Source organism: Lissotriton vulgaris, chromosome 1_1, assembly GCF_964263255.1.
Source record: "Lissotriton vulgaris chromosome 1_1, aLisVul1.2, whole genome shotgun sequence".
Classification (NCBI taxonomy): Eukaryota; Metazoa; Chordata; class Amphibia; order Caudata; family Salamandridae; genus Lissotriton; species Lissotriton vulgaris.
Window position 1 is genome coordinate 239,594,433 of NC_141685.1, and position 18,062 is coordinate 239,612,494.

The 18,062-nt window shown below is 47.3% G+C and overlaps 2 protein-coding genes across 3 annotated transcripts in view; one reads left to right on the forward strand and one right to left on the reverse strand.

Moving 5' to 3' along the window:
- LOC147745336 (uncharacterized) overlaps positions 1-18,062 on the forward strand; it is a 460,883-nt gene that overhangs the window by 52,521 nt on the left and 390,300 nt on the right. The window lies entirely within an intron of this gene.
- The window catches only part of LOC147745337 (uncharacterized), a 123,977-nt gene that overhangs the window by 13,706 nt on the left and 92,209 nt on the right, over positions 1-18,062 (reverse strand). For both annotated transcript variants that reach the window (XM_086952244.1, XM_086952243.1), the window contains exon 3: positions 41-132. The gene's annotated coding sequence lies outside the window, so the exon portion shown is untranslated. The remainder of the gene's footprint in view (positions 1-40; positions 133-18,062) is intronic.

The following is an 18,062-nucleotide window of genomic DNA, read 5'->3' on the forward strand; positions in this document are numbered from 1 at the left end:
TGCAGTCAAATCTTTATGAGATAATGAGATGCAAACATACCTCCATACTGCACATCCTGGGACTAGACTGCTGGAGAGCAATCAATGGGAAATGACACAGGTTTGGAGGTGAGCAAATCAATGAAACATTACCTGAAAAAGCAAAGTCAAAAAAGAGAGTCAGGAGAAGATAGATAGATTTTAGAAATGGCAATAGGGACAATAGGGAGAACCAAGAGAAGGAAATAAACTCAACCAACATTCTTTGGATAAACACTGGCCCTGTGAATTTTTACAGAGCAAAAATGTCTTAAAAGTTTGTAAAACACTGAAAAAAATGTAGAACCCATAGAAACTGACCCCAGAAAAGCCTATGCATCTTATTTTCAATGTTCATTATCAGTGAAGAGGCCTTGCTGCATGCACAGGAGGTTTAACAGCGTGACCTATTGTGCCATGACGGTGCACCAGGTGAAGTTATCTGTAATCATGCATTCCATTGGGTTCTGTGAAGTGCAGACATTTTGTAACTGCATTTAATGTAGATGCTGATAAAGCTACGGATGAAATGCATAATAGTCTAGACTTTCTGAATCTTTACACTTAGAAAAATCTAAATTCTGAGCATGAATACAACATATAATGTGAAGTGCGCACTTGAATGAGAACAAACAGATGGCAGACAAAAAAAGCAGTGAAGAAGAGCAAAAGGGAAAGAATGAACCCCATTGGAGCATGAGGCAGGGGTGTCCTCTTTCACCCTTACTTTTCCTGATAGCCCCAGAGCCCCTCACATTCACCTTATACTGCTCAGAAGACATTTGGGGAACTGAAACCATAGCCAGAAACCTGGAAATCATGTTGTAAGCAGACAACATACTCCTCACTTTAGCCTCCCCAGAACGTTCGATGCCAACACTCATGTCCACCATATCAGACTTTACAGCGCTTTCCAGGTACAAAATGAACTGGACCAAAAGTTGGGAAACAGAGACAAGTTACATAATTGCCGCAACAGGGCATAACATACAATTCCCCAGCGGCTTGCCTCCTATGCATATTTCCTAAATCTAAAGCCAATATGATTTCCTCAGGATGTGCAGATATAGCCCTGGCTCTTGCACAATGCTAGATAACCCTCTTTTGGAACCCCTCAGGGGACTGCATAGGAATTCATTATTCAAGACTGTCCCCATATAGATGATACAGCGGATTACTTCTACTGCACGACGATGACTCCACTGGGGAAGAATAGATTGTCTCACCCCTGGCCTTCCAAATATAGCAGCTAGGTCCTTCCTGAGGGGGCCCTCAAAACATTTGAAACTCTTCGGGAGGAATTCGACCTCTCTAAATTACCAGCAGTTGAACTGTGCCCTCAAGACCTCCAGAGTGAATCAAATATCATCTCGGACTCTACTACTAACTCCTACTAAAACAAAATGGGCAAATATAGGAAACTTATCAGTGGTCTCTACACTACACTAATTGAAGATCTTTTTCCTGGCCACTGCAATCTAAACGGACTTTGTGCCGGCCACGAATATCCTTCTGCATCCTTTCCCCTCTGGAGAGGGATCAGCCCTTGGTGGTGGCTGACTACCTATCCCCAATCACTGTTTCCTGCTGCTGGACCCACTATGAGTGGAGAAGGGGCTGAAAACACGGTCAGCGGCCAATAAACAGACATTGAGGAGGAGTGGTCATCCCATGGGGATCGAACTCTGCTATCTCCCCCACTGCTGCTGGCTCCCCTGAGAGAGGAGATCGGGCTGAGAATACCTGCCAAGACCTCAGAGTTGACCGTGAGGGTGACAGTCACCTAATGACATTCCGTTGGGGCCACAAGAGGCGGATAGGCACCTCTTTCATCTTTTGCCTCCTCTATACGCGAGGCGGCCTGCCCCTCAACCAATTCTGACCCACTGTGGGGGGTTCTAAGGGAAGAGGACCAACCAGGCGATGGTGCTGGATAACGATGGCCTAATCCTTGCTGACAGACACAGAGGTGAGGAGTGGGGGGGAGTGGCATTGATCTGGCCCAGCACTGCACCAGAGGCAACCAATTTCCCTGGAACAGAGACTGAGGATGTGTGAGTGCCCAAGGGAGCAAATACTCATGCTGGCTATTGGATTGCCAACAAGGTGAAGGAGAAGGCTGCAGGGTGCTAGGGACAGATGGATAAATACATCAAACCAGTGGCACTTGCCGGGTCGGTAGAGAGAGGAGTACCATGCCTCCCCTACTACCAAAGGAAGTGACAGTTTACACAGCAGCAGTACTCCAAGTGATCAAAGACAACCACAAAGACTTGACAAGATTTATGGGGTAGGGGTCTCGCTCCTCCGTCAATACTTGCGTAACTTATCCTGGCGAGCTATGGAGGCAGAGGAGCGCATTTCCTCCATGCAAGATGTGGCAGGCACCACTACACGAGCATAAAAGACTGAATGAGCCGACAACGCATGGAAGATGCAGAATGCCGATCGTGCAGAAATAATCTGTGGCTGGTGGGACTGCCAAAGGGAACGGAAGGACAACAAACTGGGGAGACTAGTTTAAAACATGGATCCCAGACAGAGAGCTATCCCCATACTTTAATATAGAGAGGGCTCACAGGACGGTGGCCCCAAGTCTGCCTCTGTCATCATCTGGAGGAAAGTACCCTTATTGGATGGTCACCCCAAACTTTTTGCTCCAGATGCTGTTGGTTAGGACTCTGAAAGTGCACTGGAGCAGGCTGAAATTGATATATGTGAATTGGCATCTCCAATTGGCAATGACTTTAACCCCCTTAAAAGGCCCTAGTACATGGTATCAATGGTACCCAGGGCATTGGTGTTTAAGGAGTCACCAGGGCCTGAAGCACTATTCGTGCCACCCTGAGTAGCCCAAGAAAACTACTAACAAGAAGACGGCCAATACAGACTGCAGAAGAGTGTAAACTGCTTGATCCCAACTCTGCCTTCACCATGTGTGGCAAAGTCAAATGCAATTTTTAATATATGTCATTCACCCCTAAAGAAGGCCTCCTGAGGCAGACAAATGGCTTGGCTTGCTTTGACCCGAGGATCCGAGTAAACTCCGAGCTGAGCTAAAGCCAGGCACCCTAGACTGGCTCGCCCACCTCTGTGAAATAATGGAAATTAAGGGCACAAAGACATAGTAAGGATGTTATTTGACTATCTACAAGAAAATTGATGAAGCAAGAGTAACAACACCATGGAGTAGAAATCCTTGTTTCAAGATCCATAACTTTCTCACTACATCATATTTTAGTTAGTGTATTATGAGACTGGGTGTTCTCTCCCCAAGGGTCAAATGAAATGATCATTGTTTTACAGCGCAGTTTTATCATCACATACTTACTACTACTAGTGTTTAGTTTGATTTAAGTTTCCATCTGAGTCACTACACAATGGGATGTGAGTTGTTCTGATTGTTGGACTCAGGAACTCCTCTCACCAAGAGATATATGCCACTGTGCTGGGGAAACTGTCCAGGCCAAGTATAGATTTCACAACCAGCATATTTTGGTAAAACGAAGATTAAATGCCAAGCCTCATCGTGAGATGGCTAAAACTTTTGCACTGCCCATGTCTTGCGATGCAGGTTGGGTGTGAGAGTCTGCTCACCACAGAATAGAATATGATTAGAGTGTGAAATAAAAAAAGTATAACGCTTTAAAACCAAATTAGAGCAACAGAACTGCCAGTAAAGAGTAGTTCATAAGACTGAGCCGACCCTTGACCTTTTGTCCTTGAACTGGCTGCCATATGAAGCTCGGATACAATTAAAAATTGCATGCATGGCACACAAAGCCTTCACTTCAACACCCCTCTGTAACTCACTCAGAAACTGGAGCTCACATGCGGTGCGAGAGCCTCCAGAAGCTCCAGCACACTATTGCTCAAACAAACAGAATTCAAGAAGAAAAAAGCATTCTCGGATATAGCACTGAGGATTTGGAACTCCCTGCCCCCTGAAGTCAGGGTGAATCCTTTCATTGTCCTCTTTAAAAAGGAGGTCAAAGGGCTCTTGATGAAGAAATCTCTGCTTTGGACTAGCTATTCGAGTGGACACTGAGGTCACAGTTGCTAATCTGAGGCCCAGATTCTATGATAGCAAGAATCCCTTGGCTCTTCATTATTGTGTATTTTTTGCTTTGTTGGTTCTGTTTCTGATTGCTTGTTCCCCTCTTGTTATATAAACTGTAAAGCACTATGATACCCGAGTTGGTCATGTTTGCACTACAGAATACTTTCAAAATAAATAAATTGTAACAGGCTACTCCCTTCACAGGCCAATAGTGTTATGCTTAGATATGCTTGTTGTGGATTCCATACAGAATCCCAGGTGTTGTCATGGAGCTTCTCTGTGTCTAAGTTCCATGAAGAGTCAGTTGGTGCCTCTCTTCTGTCATGTGAGGAGCGGTGGCTCATTGTTCCCATGATTAAACTATTCAGACTAATTAACTGTGTCCTGTTGTGTTACTGCGCCTTGGAGGACACACAAATAGGATGGCAAGATTCTTCAGTAGCAGACTCAGTTCCACCGTTCCAAAGTAAATACAGGCAGCTGATACTTTTTAGGTCTCGGCCTGATCCAGCGCATGCGCTTGTCTGGCCGAGACATTTAGTAGCAGCTTTGAAAAGTGCTACTTTCCCGGCGACCAGCTTACTACCATGCGCACAAGCACGCGCGTGAAGTGCACAGCTACCATCTGGCTTGCTGTGCATGTGGCGTGTGCTTGTGCGCCTAACAGCAAGCTGGTGCCCGGCAACTCACATATGTAATCGTATTTACGTGCATGCCTTTTTTAAATTATGCACGGCACCCATGTGCCATACAGCAGCGTGCTACTTGCATTTTTATTTTCACATCGGCTCCGAGTGTGAGCCCGCTGAGGCTGCCACAGCTAACCCCTCTGCATTTCAGGAGCCGAGTCCCATCTCCAGGACCATGAGCTCTGTGTGTACGGCTCACCAACGGCCGGATCAGCGGCTCCCATCTCAGGTGCTGGGTGTTACTCACTGTGCTGAAATTATCTATTACCACAAAAGCACGTATTTGCTAGTTGCCCGCTCCACCAGCCTTACCAGGTTGCTGCTTGAACACCTCCCCTGCATTGCTGCTCACCTCCTGCTCCCCCTCTCTCTCACGCGCGCACCACTTGCGGGCTCAGTTGTATTTTCAGCCCGCGCCACTCTGTTTTCCTTAACCCTCCCTGCCTTCTTCTCGCTCTTCTCCCCAGTCTCTGAGCCCTCCTTCCTGTGCACAGCCTCTCTTCGCACCCCTCTCCTTTTCACCCACTCTCTTTCGCCTCTTTTACTTTCCTTCGACAATTTGTGCTCCCGCCCGCCTTTCCGCTCATGTTTTCCACCCATTGCCTCTCCCCCTCTCTAGCTACTGCCTCCTTATGTCTGGTAGTTTCACATGTTCTCTTTTTACCCCCTGTGTTTTAGATTCACTTAAAGGGAACATCACTGCGTTTGACGCACATTTAATATTTGTATTCCTGCATTTTGCTCCCACCCCCAATCCCTTGCCCCTTCTATATTCTCTCCTTAGCACTGCCCCATCTCCCCCCCCCAAATCCTGCCCCTATCCCATCCACACATTCTTTCGTTTCTCCTTTCTCTATCCCCAGTCATACTCCATCACTTCATTAATTTGCTCATTCTCCCTCCTATGCCTCACCACCCTTACTTCGTCCCCTATCTCTCTCTCCTCATCTTTCCAATATGTCCCTCCCTCTCTCCTCATCCGTGGCTCCTCACCCTCTTTCTGCCCTTGCTCCTTTCTCCTATCATGTTTTGCTTCTGTTCTCTTGTCTTTCACTGGTATTCATATGAGAACACACCCCACAAAAAGATGTTTGTGTGTAGTAGATCACACTGAGGTAGGAGGGGGGCGAAGCCGCTCTCCAAAGGTTACAGTAAATATCGCCCCTCTGAGGTGAATGCATTGTGGATTGGAAAAAGCTTGGCGGCCCTCCGAGGCACGTGAACCCTGACTGCAGTCTCTTGGCCTCCTTCGCCTGGCTGTAGAAATTGTGCTTGTCACTGCTGCCCGCTCTTGGTTCTTTATTTTCTTTTTATCAGCTCCGTCAGTCCCACATGCTGTATTGCCTCTTTCTTCCTTCAACACTCAAAAACGCCCTGCAGTTCCACTCTGCCTATTGCTTAAAGTTTCAGCCCTCCCTCCCCCGAATTTTTTTTTTACCCCCTTCCCCTCCCCCCGGAATTTGGCACTAGTTGCGCCTCTGGTGTGTGTTGTGTAACTGTGTATTTACATCTCTGTACAGCTGTTGGCAACGTAATTAGCCTGTCTAAATCTGTAGCCTGTCTAAATGTGTGGTGGCACATGTGGTGTGTTTTTAATGTCGGAATTAAAGCACTTATAATAGGATAGTTGTGTGCCCAACTGTCTCTGTTGTGGCACCCATGTGGGTGCCTCTCCCTGTGCATACATATGTCTGTTTCCAACTATGTGCCCATAAGTATGACTTCCTGTCTAACTTTTTGTGTGTGCGTTTATGTATAATTGTCTATCTTTGAGAGCGTTTGTATTTAGGTATTTGTGTTTTGGTTGGTTTACCTCCGTAGATGTGTGTGTGTTAGTCTTTTTGTTTAGGCTGTGATATGTGACTTTTTGTGTGTTTGAGGTCTTGTGCTTATCAACTTTTCTTCATATCTAGCCTATTTGAGTAGTGGTGCGTGATGAAATTTAGACTGCTCTTGCCACATAATTTACTTAGCCCTGCCGTATAATTCCAGTGGCCCTGGTCTTAGCCTTTGTACGCAGCACAATATCCTTGTTGCAACAACATCAAGTGTTGCATGCCTAAACACTTATAGGGCCCCAAAGGCGAAACCTATTGGCTATGCCATAGCTTGTTATCATTTGGTTAGCTACAGACAGCCTTACGTACTTATATAAATCCAGTATTTGTAAAGCGCACAGCTACCCGAAGGCATCCTGGCGCTGGGGGCTGTCGGGAAGATTATGGAAGCTATTGCCCCGAGTCGCATTGTGCTGGGCTCACCTGTTTCCGGAGCTAGGGATCGAACCGTGAGCCCCAACGTCCAGCATCAATCACCCCGGCCGCAGCACCACACCTCAGAAACATCAGGCACCATTCCCATTGGTCTCAAACACCAATCGACCTTCTATATCTTTACTTGTTTCAGTGCGAGAACAATGAATTATTAAAAAAATGAACCTGATGCGTAGACAATCATGAAGGCAGTGATCGATCCGATCAAAGAAACACTATGTGGCCAATTCTATTCAGGGATCCATTGAGGAACAAATCATCACATCGTGATTCATTCAAAACTTTTTCGAAGCTTCAAGCACTGTTCATTATTATCTAGGAAAGTCAACAACAAAAAACAGCAATTTGTCAGAGCACCGATTATAAAGATCCACCTCCCTCTATTTGGAACCACAAGGAAAAGCTTGGTGGGCTAAGTAGACACAACAAAGAATAAAAAAGAAAAATGACCTACCCCTACCCCCACCCCCACCCCCCACTCCAGGGTGTGAAGGTCACTATTGATTTTGTTTAACCAGAACACAAAGATCTTCGCTGAGTGGCCGTGTGAAACATAGCAGCCACAGAGTAAACTTCAATGTTAGTTTTAATTAATTTTTTATGCGCATGAATATCAAAAGGTGTCTTGGCTCTGGTAGTCCACAGTGAGCAAGGACCTCTATTTATTGAACAACCAAGTTTTCAGGGCCTTCCTAAAGGCAGACAGAGAGGGAAGTGTTCTAATGGCTATGGGGATACTGTTCCAGAGTTTAATGGCTGCGACTGTGAAACTCGTGCCACCCCAGGGAGCTTTGTGAAATCTGGGAGTAGTCATCAATTCCCATACTTTCAGAGCAGCTGCTGTGGCTCATCTGAAGGCAGAGCTATTGCCGGGTTAAGGAGATCTGTAATCATGGTGGGTGGTTATTACCTCTGCTCCACTGGCAGATGGAGGCCTATCCGCCAACTCTAAATCAGGGGGACAGACTTCAAAAGTAACCCAAACTAAAAAAAAATTAAAGAAAGATGCCTGCTGAGCTGGAACCTCCAGAAAACCTTTTAAGGATCAACAATAATGTATGTAGGCAAAAAATACCATATGTACAAAAGTACTCATAAAGCAAACCAGAGCAAGGGCACAACCAGCTATCAAAACTACCTCGGCACTAACTGAGCACAAACAGAAGGAGCCGCAATAAATAAATAACACACTGGAGGAAATAGGGGCCATATGTACAAAACTACTCACAGAAAAAATACAGAGAACACGTGCAACTAGCAATCAAACGCACCTGAAATGAAATGAAAAGAGTCTTGTAACGCGCAACTAAGCCCGAAGGCATCAAATGGCCTAACAGCAAAACCATAAAAATAAATTCACAGTAACTACGGGTACGCTCTTGCAAACAGTCATGTTTTCAATGCTTTTCGAAAAAGCAGAACAGAATATAGAGATTTGATTTCACAAGGGAGGGTATTCCATAGCTTAGGGGCAATTGAAGAAAAAGCCCTACCGCCCCATTTATTCCTACGAAAGCGGGGAACCACCACCAGGTTCTTTGAAGAGGAGCGTAAATCTCTGCCCAATACATAGGGTAGCAGCAGCTTCTTGACACCCCCCGCCCCTTTACCAGAGAGAGCACTATAGGTCAGACAGAGTGTTTTAAAGCTGATCCTCGATTCAATAGGAAGCCAGTGTAAGGCCTTCCTGGCTGCCGTTGCCGACGCTAATCTGGGAGCGTCCAGAACAAATTTGGCGGCCGCATTTTGGGCAGTCTGAAGACGCTGTAACAGGTTCTTATTCATGCCGGTGTATAAGGCGTTATAGTAGTCAAGTCGCGAAGCGTCAAGTGCTACTACCACTTGCTTCCGCGCCTGAGGGGACAGGTAATGTTTTATTTTTCGGAGTATTTTAATAATACCCCAGCAGGTAGCAACAGTTCTGTTAACCTGCAGAGTCATAGAGAGGGCGGGATCAATCAAAACTCCCAGGTTCCGTGCTGACTCCGTAGGAGTAGGACAGGTCCCCAAAGAGGGCGGCCACCAATCAGGTGACCAGATGTTATTGTTAGGGCCAAACACCAATATCTCAGTCTTCTCACCGTTCAACTTTAGTGAATTGTAGATCATCCACTGGGACACTGCTTCCATGCAGTTCCTAAAGTCGAACTGCGACGAATTACCCTGCTGGGAGAGGGACACCAAGATCTGTGTGTCGTCAGTATTAGAGACTACCTCCATCCCAAAAGATCTAACCAGCCTGGCAAGCGGGGTCACATAGATGTTAAACAGGGTCGGGCTTAATGCCGACCCCTGTGGGACCCCGCATTGCACAGGTAGGGATGGAGATAGGAACTCTCCCAGCTTAACCCTCTGTCCCTCTGGTCCAGAAAGGAGGCCAGCAGACTCAGAGCCGCCCCTTCCACCCCTATCTCCCTCAGGCGAGATGTTAAGACCGAAGGGGATAGGGTATCGAAGGCGGCTGTTAGATCCAAAGGACCAGAACGGTGGTATGTCCCTGGTCTCCACCTTAGCCCTAACGCATGTTGTGTTTGAATGGTCAATGTAAGAGTTTGTGATAGAAATCACGCTAAAGCCGTCAGACTGTGAAGTGGTGATAATGAATCACACAACAGTGATTGTCCAAGTGGATTTTTGCACCTTTTCACATCTATGAACGCCTCATTGACACACCTGTATCCAACAAGATGGTTCCATTTCTGGGGCAGGAATTGATCATTCATATTTTCCCCATCGCAAGGACTGGCACTTCTGACAGTCAAGGAAGCAGGGAGTGCAACAGCCATGTTATGGATGCTCAATCTTCAATAAAGTGTATGCCAACTCTTTTTTTTGCCATCGTTCTTTTTGTTAGAGTTAGACTGTATGGCTAAAAAATAAAAAAAATATTGACATATTGCCTAGGAACGTGTCCAGCAGGCAGTGACCAAGCGGATTATAGCTCTTACCTGAACTTGGCCCTGTTGTAACATACCCAAATCCTTTAGTATTAAATCAAATACAGATGACATTTTATTCAGAGAATATTGGCGTCTAGACAAAGTATTAATACTGTTGTCAACCACGTTAAAAGCCTTTTCTAAACGTTCTTTATGAATCTGCCTAAGTCTTTCAGCTGCTTCCTGCTGTGAAACTTTCCATAACTGATTATAAACGATATTTAATGCTTTGTATTCTAGGAGCAGGCCGTCCCAAAATAGAGACAGGGATATCTAGGTTCTCCCTGATCTGTGATAAATGTTGTTTCACAGCCTGCAGACTGCAGTGTTGCAAGCAATCTTGACAAAATTTGCCTACACTATAATCTGTGATTACTGGGAACTTTACTACTGCTGAGAACCAAAGGAGGCCCATATCACATTGGGGACAGACTTACCGGGTGCTTTCGGCTCACAACACCTTCGTGGGCTGCTGTAGGTGCCTGGTTGGTGGGGGGGGGGGGGGGTTCGGCCCCAGCTCTCATGTTACAATAGGAGGAGGAGGAGGAGTAGTTTGCCTCCCAAGGTGCTAAAGCGCAAGGAGACTGTTGCAGCGCGGAACACAAGCGGGCGTGCTCAGGCTGCCCCATCTGCATCCAGGTGAGGCTTGGCCACCCCTCTAAAACTGACCACCCCTCTAATACTGGCCATCCCTCTAATACTGACCACTCAGGGGCATTATTTTTTTAGTTTATTTTTCTTCCTTTGGAATGTTTAAAACTCAGTTTCTACAGTATTTTACGCAGCCCAATATAGACTAAGATGGATTGAGTCTTTATATTATTTCCTGTCACATGAGGGGTGCCATATTCTAAAGGAGGGTGTCCAAATAGAAGCTTGATTCGAAAGTGGGGAGTTTGATGGCCAAAGCAGCCAGGAGAAAGACCAACACCCTTGATGGTTGTATTGAAAATGTTGTGGGTGAACTTGATAAAGAAAGTTTGACGCTGAAAGAAGGATCTCCCTTGTTGGTGACCCTGACAATGTTCATTCCGCTCAGCCTAACTTATCCAGCCAGCCAGATCTGGACTGTTTTGAGACTAATTGTGTTGGGAGTACTTCTCACGTGCAGGCCTCACTGCTTATAGACTTGCCTCTTGTAAATGCCCCTACTTCAAACAAGGTCTCCTCTAAATCAGCAAAACTGTCCGCTAATCATTTGTTTCCACTTTTGGACTGTTTAAACCCCAGGGTTGATCTTAGGACGAAGATAATTGCTTAGCCCGTGTAGGGCTGGCCATTAGAAATCTACTTGTGAAACCAGTAGGTCCCGATATCCCAGGGGTTGGTGGTTTGATTCTTCCTTGATGATGGCCTCCCTCAACCTACATAGGGTTTGAGACAGACTCCTAGAGATGATCCCGATATCCCCGGGGTCGGTGGTTTGATTCTTCCTTTATGATGGCCTCCCTCAACCTACATCGGCTTTGAGGCAGACTCCTAGAGATGGTCCCGATATCCCCGGGGTCGGTGGTTTGATTCTTCCTTTATGATGGCCTCCCTCAACCTACATCGGGTTTGAGGCAGACTCCTACAGATGGTCCCGATATCCCAGGGGTCAGTGGTTTGATTCTTCCTTTATGATGGCCTCCCTCAACCTACATGGGGATTGAGACAGACTCCTAGAGATGGTCCAGATATCGCCAGGGTCGGTGGTTTGATTCTGCCTTTATGATGACCGCCCTCAATCTACATCGGGTTTTGAGACAGACTCCTAGAGATGGTCCCGATATCCCAGGCGTCGGTGGTTTGATTCTTCCTTGATGATGGCCTCCCTCAACCTACATCAGGTTTTGAAGCAGACTGCTAGAGACGGTTCCGATATCCCAGGGGTCGGTGGTTTGATTCTTCCTTGATTATGGCCTCCCTCAACCTACATCAGGTTCTGAGACAGACTCCTAGAGATCGTCCCGATATCCATGGGGTTGGTGGTTTGATTCTTCCTTGATGATGGCATCCCTCAACCTACATCGTTTTTGAGGCAGACTCCTAGTGATGGTCCCGATATCCCTGGGGTCGATGGTTTGATTATTCCTTTATGATGGCCTCCCTCAACCTACATCAGGTTTGAGGCAGACTCCTAGAGATGGTCCCGATATCCTCGGGGTCGGTGGTTTGATTCTTCCTTTGTGATGGCCTCCCTCAACCCACATCGGGGTTTGAGGCAGACTCCTAGAGATGGTCCCGATATCCCCAGGGTTGGTGGTTTAATTCTTCCTTTATGATGGCCTCCCTCAACCTACATCGGGTTTGAGGCAGACTCCTGGAGATGGTCCCGATATCCCAGGGGTCAGGTGGTTTGATTCTTCCTTGATGATGGCCTCCCTCAAACTACATCGGGTTTGAGACAGACTCCTAGAGATGGTCAGAAGACCCAAGAGCTTAGAGACGAGTATAAAAGGTCTCTGAGTAGAAGGAAAAAAGAGATTAAAATGGAGTATTGGGGGACTGGGTCGGTCCTGTAGGATGAAGGACGCTATAACTTTCTGGAGGATGGTGTGGTGATGTGATACAGTCAAGGGCATGGTAGAATTACTTGATCCAAATAAGGTATTCATTTTTTTCCTTGTAACGAGTCCTCACACCAGAGTTTGCTTCATCTTATTCTCTTTTGTAGATACTATTTGATACTCTCTAAGAGGTTTTTAATACCCCTAATATGAGCCTGTGGTATCAGAATATGTGCTGAGGCTTTGCGTCATCTGCAAGGGATACATTCCTCTACACTGTTTGGCCCTATTTGTTCCTTCTTAAAGGGTGATATTGCCAGGAGAAAACAAATGTTTTGATAGCTCGAACTAGCATGTTTATTCGAGAACGTTGGGGCACAGTGTCCTTCGGCATGTTTTCCGTTTAACCTGTTTGCGGGGCTTTGATTGTGTTATTATTGGGTATATTTAGTTTTTTTAAGGTGATTATAAGATATGTATTTTAACAATGCATTTCATCTTTGAGTAGCACGATATCCCTGGGGTCAGTGGTTTGATTCTTCCCGCAATTCTCTTTATTTCAAAATTATCTTCCCAGAACTCATAGCCCTGTATGCTTAATTTTCTATTACATTATTCAGAATAAATCAATTTAGTGCTGGTCAATATATGTCTGTGTGCTGCCTCGGGCTGTTTGTGATAAAAAGCGGATGGATCTGCTCTGTTTTTTCCAGAGAAATAGGGAAATGTCTTCAGGTAATTTGCAGTGCTGGCTACAGGTGCTCTGCAGTGTTCCAGCTGTGTGTAGTTGTATATTTCATGGCGAGCGATAGTTCTTAATGGTATTCGGCCAGCGGATAAATCTTAAGACTCTCTGCTTGGCCTTTAAGGCCTACATAAATAAGGACCAAAGTTTTTAGAGGACCTGGTAATTCCCGCCGACACGGGCTACATATATGAGTTTATTGGTGAATCAAACTCGAAAAGGCGCCAGGGAGGGAACTCCAAATAATACAACTGTTCCAATGGAAGTACACACCGATCATGCCTGCTCCTGCGTGAATTACCTCCACACGTTTCTGATCGACAGTGATCACTTCACCCCATTAATTAACCTGATTGAGGTAAGGTGGGAGAGTGGACTGGGACTGATAGATGTCCTGATGAAGACTGGCGTTCTGCACTTGTGAGTACCTTGTGTATCAGCGGTATCGGGGGAAAAGCGTAAGCAAATGTCCTGGACCAGTCTATCCATGGGGCATTCCCCAGGGAGCCCTCCCCGGGCTGCCTGGATGCGAAGTTTTGGCATTTTTCATTCTGGCGTGTCGCAAATAGGTCTACTGACGGTGTCCCCCACCTGTTGAAGAGCCTCCTTGTCTCTTGTGCATGGAGTTCCCACGTGTGGGATGCTGATGTGTGTCTGCTGAGCCTGTCTGCTTCTACATTGTCCTTTCCTAGTAGATGTATGGCTTGAGTGGTATGGCCCATCTCCATATCTCCTGCGCAAGTTTTGAGAGCGGGGCAGATTGTGTCCCCCCCTGCTTGTTGATGTAAAACATCGCTGTTGTGTTGTCTGTCTGGATCAACACTCTCTGGTTGTACAGTTTTGTTTGGAAGGCCCTTAAGGCTAGGAAAACTGTCTTCAACTCCAGGTAATTGATGTGCCTGACCGCATCTACTGGTGTCCACAGGCCTCTTACTTTGAGTTCCTCCATGTGAGCGCCCCATCCCTTCTGGGACGCCTCTGTGGTAATGGTCACTATTGGCGTTGGTGGCGTCAGAGGCTTCCCCCTTGTTATGTTCCCCATGTTCCACCATGCCATCTCCTTCTGCACTGCGCGTGTTACAACCACTAGATCCTCCCAACGACCTGTAGCTTGTGACCATTGATCCTGTAGCCATTCCTGTAAAGGTCTCATGTGGAGCCGTTCGTTTGGCATTAGGTGTATGCATGATGCCATCATGCCCATGATTTTGCTCGCTGTCCGAGCTTGCCCCTTCCGGTAGAGCTGCGCCTCCCTCAAGAGCGCTATTGGTCTCGTCTCGCTGGGGAACACCTTGCTCTGTAAGGTGTCGATCTGTGCTCCCAGGAAGATTTTTATTTGTTCTGGTTCCATGGATGATTTTCCCCAGTAGATGGAGAATCCTAGGTTCATCAGTGTGTTGGTCACTCTCTGTGCATGCTGCTTGCACGTTTTGTATGAGCTTGCTTTGATCAGCTAGTCGTCCGGGTAAGGGGACACGTGTATACCTTTGCTTCGTAGGTGTGCTGCGACTGTTGCGAGGCACTTTGTGAAAACCCTTGGTGCCGATTTGAGTCCGAACACCAGGGTTGTGAACTGGTAGTGGTCTTCTCCGATGATGAATCTGAGGAGGTGCTTGTGGCCTCTGTTCATTGGGATGTGCAGTTAGGCATCCTTTAGTTCTATGGTGACCATGAAGTCCCCGCCTTGCAATTGAGGGAGTACCTCTTGTAGGGAGGTCATCTTGAACTTTTGCGTTCTTACGAACTTGTTTAAGAATCCTAGGTCCAGGATGGGTCTCATAATTTCGTCCACCTTTGGTACCAAGAAGTATGTGGAGTATACGCCCTTGTTCCTTTCCCTGTAAGGTACTAGTTCTATGGCCTGTTTTTGCAGGAGCTCCTTTGCTTCCTCCCGAAGGAGCTCTAGGTCTTTCCTTGCTAGTGGTCTTCTTTTTGGTTTCCTGGCCGTTGGCTTTCCTTCCAACTCTATGCAGTACCCGTACTGTATGATGTTGAGTACCCATTTGTCTGATGTTATACTCTTCCATTCCCTGAAGTAGTGTTTCAGTCTTCCTCCCACTGGTCTTACATGTACGGAGGTGTCTAGTTCGCATAACTCCTGTCCTATGTGCTTGTGCTTCACCCTGGGAGTTTTTGCTCGGGTGAGCACATGGCGTTTTATTAAGTCACTTAGAGACGGGTTACTGTCCTCCTCTCTTATTCTGTCCACGTCCATTCCCTCTCCCGCGAAAGGACTGGCCTCTTGGTTGGTACTGCCAGGACTGTTTTTGCTGCCCCTGCTGTGTCTGGGTGTCTGCTTGGTGGGTTTGTTGGAACGCCTGGTGTGATGTCCCTGGCTGGTTTTCTCCCCTCCCGTTAGGTCTTCGTGAAGGGGTGCCCCTTTTAGTACCTCTGAACTGCAATGCCCCCATGGATCTTGCAGTCTCGTTATCCTTCTTCAGTTGACTTAGTTTCTCGTCAACTGGAGCCCCGAACAGCGTTTCTCCGTTGAACGGTGTGTTGAGGATGCTGTGCTGCACCTCTGGCTTGAAGCCCGAAATTCTGAGCCAGGCTTGTCTTCTTTCCATGATGCCCATCATCATGAGCTTGCTGGAGGTGTCTGCTCCGTCCAGGGCAGTCTTGAGGCAAGAATTGGCTACATTCTTCCCCTCTTCGACAAGGTTTTCAGCTCTCTGCTTGAATTCCTGTGGCATGTTCTTTATTAACTGGCCCAGCTCTTCCAGGATCTGGTATTGGTGCCTGTTGAGCAGTGCATTGGAATTCGCCATGCGCCAGTGCATTGCAGTATTCCGTTCGATTCTTCTCCCCACCAGGTCCATCCTCTTACTTTCTTTGTCTGGAGGTGGCCCAGAAGTGGTAGGCACATTGGCTCTCTTTCTAGCCTTGGCTGCGATGGTGGAGTCTGCTGAGACCGATCCCTGAACGTAAGGTGGGTCTTTGGAGCATTGTTTATACTTTTTCACCGTCCTGGGAGTGACGGTTTGCATGTGGCTAACTCTTTGAAAGCCTCTTTTCTCTGTGCCATGACACTGTCGAGCATGGGCAGGAACTGGCTCCTTCTTTGTGTAGGGAGCAGTGTCTCTAGAAGGAAGTCTGCTTTCTGCATTTCTTCGTCAAGTTTGACCTTGAAAACTGCAGCTGCGTTCCTGATGACTGTGTTGTAGACTCCGATGTCATCGGGCGGCGAGGGCCTCGAGGGATACGTGTCGACGGCTTCCTCTGGACTCTCGGTGTCCACGTCCTGCCAATCTATTTCTTGAGTCTCCGAGGATGCGGACCCGAGGAGTGTTCTGCGGTCGTCGTCTCCTTCCTCGTCGTAGTACGGGGCAACCTCCTCTTCTTTGTCGTCGAAGGTCTCGACCAACGACTGTCCTTCGACGTGGTAGTCCTCCTCCTCTGTTTCCTCGACCACCTGTAGCCTAGGTTTCGTCGGAATTGTGTATTCCTTCATCCTGGCGTCAAAATCTTTTTTCCGCTGCAGGATGTTTTCCATCTCAGCCTCGAGCCGTTTTTTATTTTTCTCCATTTCGGCCGCGTGATCTGCATCGAATGGATCGGCCGCTCTTTTCGGCGCCGAGCCGACTTTCGTCGTCCAGGGTTTCGGTGCCGAGCTGGCTTTCTGGTCCTTCGTTGTCGCTGGAGCGCCCTTCAGGTCCTTTTCCCTCGGCGTCGAACGCTCCTTTTCGGGGGCGATTTTCGACGACTTTTGCTGTTCTCCAGCTCTCGACTCCTGGGAGTCCTTTTCAGAGGATCCACTGTGTCTTGGTGTAGCCGCGGACACCGAAGTTTTCGGCGTCGGTGCTTTCGAGGTTTTGCCCTCAATTTTTAGAGACTCGGGGTCTCTCGGTGCCTTAGGGGCCGTAGAGTCTCCTACCTTCTTTGGAGTCTTCGTAATATCGGTCTCTACGACCGTGTAGCCCTCGTGTTCGGCGGCGGCGTTGTCCTCCTCGTCTGATGATAGCCCCAGGTCTCGAAGGGACGGTGGCTGTCCCTTGCCCTGCATGGTGGCGTTGGCTATCCTCTGTCTCTTTCTCACTCGAAGAGTCTTCGGCAGGAAGACGGAGCAGGCGTTGCAGTCGTCGCTTTCGTGGTCGACCGGTAGGCAAAGGTTGCAGACCGGGTGCTGGTCCTTCTGCGCGTACTTGTGGTGGCAGTTACGGCAGAATTTGAAGGGAGTGTTGTCTATCTCATACATTCAGGGGGCTCCCTGAGCTTGCATTCTCCGATGGACGTCGAAGGTCTGGAAGTTCTCGAAGTTCTTCTACTCCTTCGTCGTCCTCTTCGATGGTGTACCCTCTAGTAGTCTTCTCAATCTCCTTTCTTGCAAAAGGTGCGTATTTTTCTTCTTCTTTCTCCAAAAATGTCTGGAGCCCTTTCGGGAACGATCCAGACCCAACTGCGGAAAAAAGAATCTGAAGATGGCGCCCAGGAGTGGGAGCTTCCGCAGGAAGCATGCCGACGTCCCCGGAAATACACCAAAGGTGGGACGTCGACGCCCACCTGGGCTACAAAAAAAAAAAAAGAAAGAAAGAAAAGACTACGAATCCGGACCCAACCACAAGACCGCGGAATAATGCACAGCATAGTGAATCCAGAAAGATTCACGCTGCAAAACTGGGGAAATGGCAAAACACCCTGGGAAAATGGCATGTTAATAAAATGTGACATTTCCACTACTTCTGCATTTACTTTTTAATTTTTTTATTTTTTAACAGTGGGGCACTCTGTGTTTAGTTTATCAAGGCCCCGTGCATGGTATCAAGTCAACACATGCTGAAGGGTTAGACAAATTAATTCCCTAATTGGTCTCATGGTTGCAAGGTACTCAATAGGAGATAAAGGCAGTGCT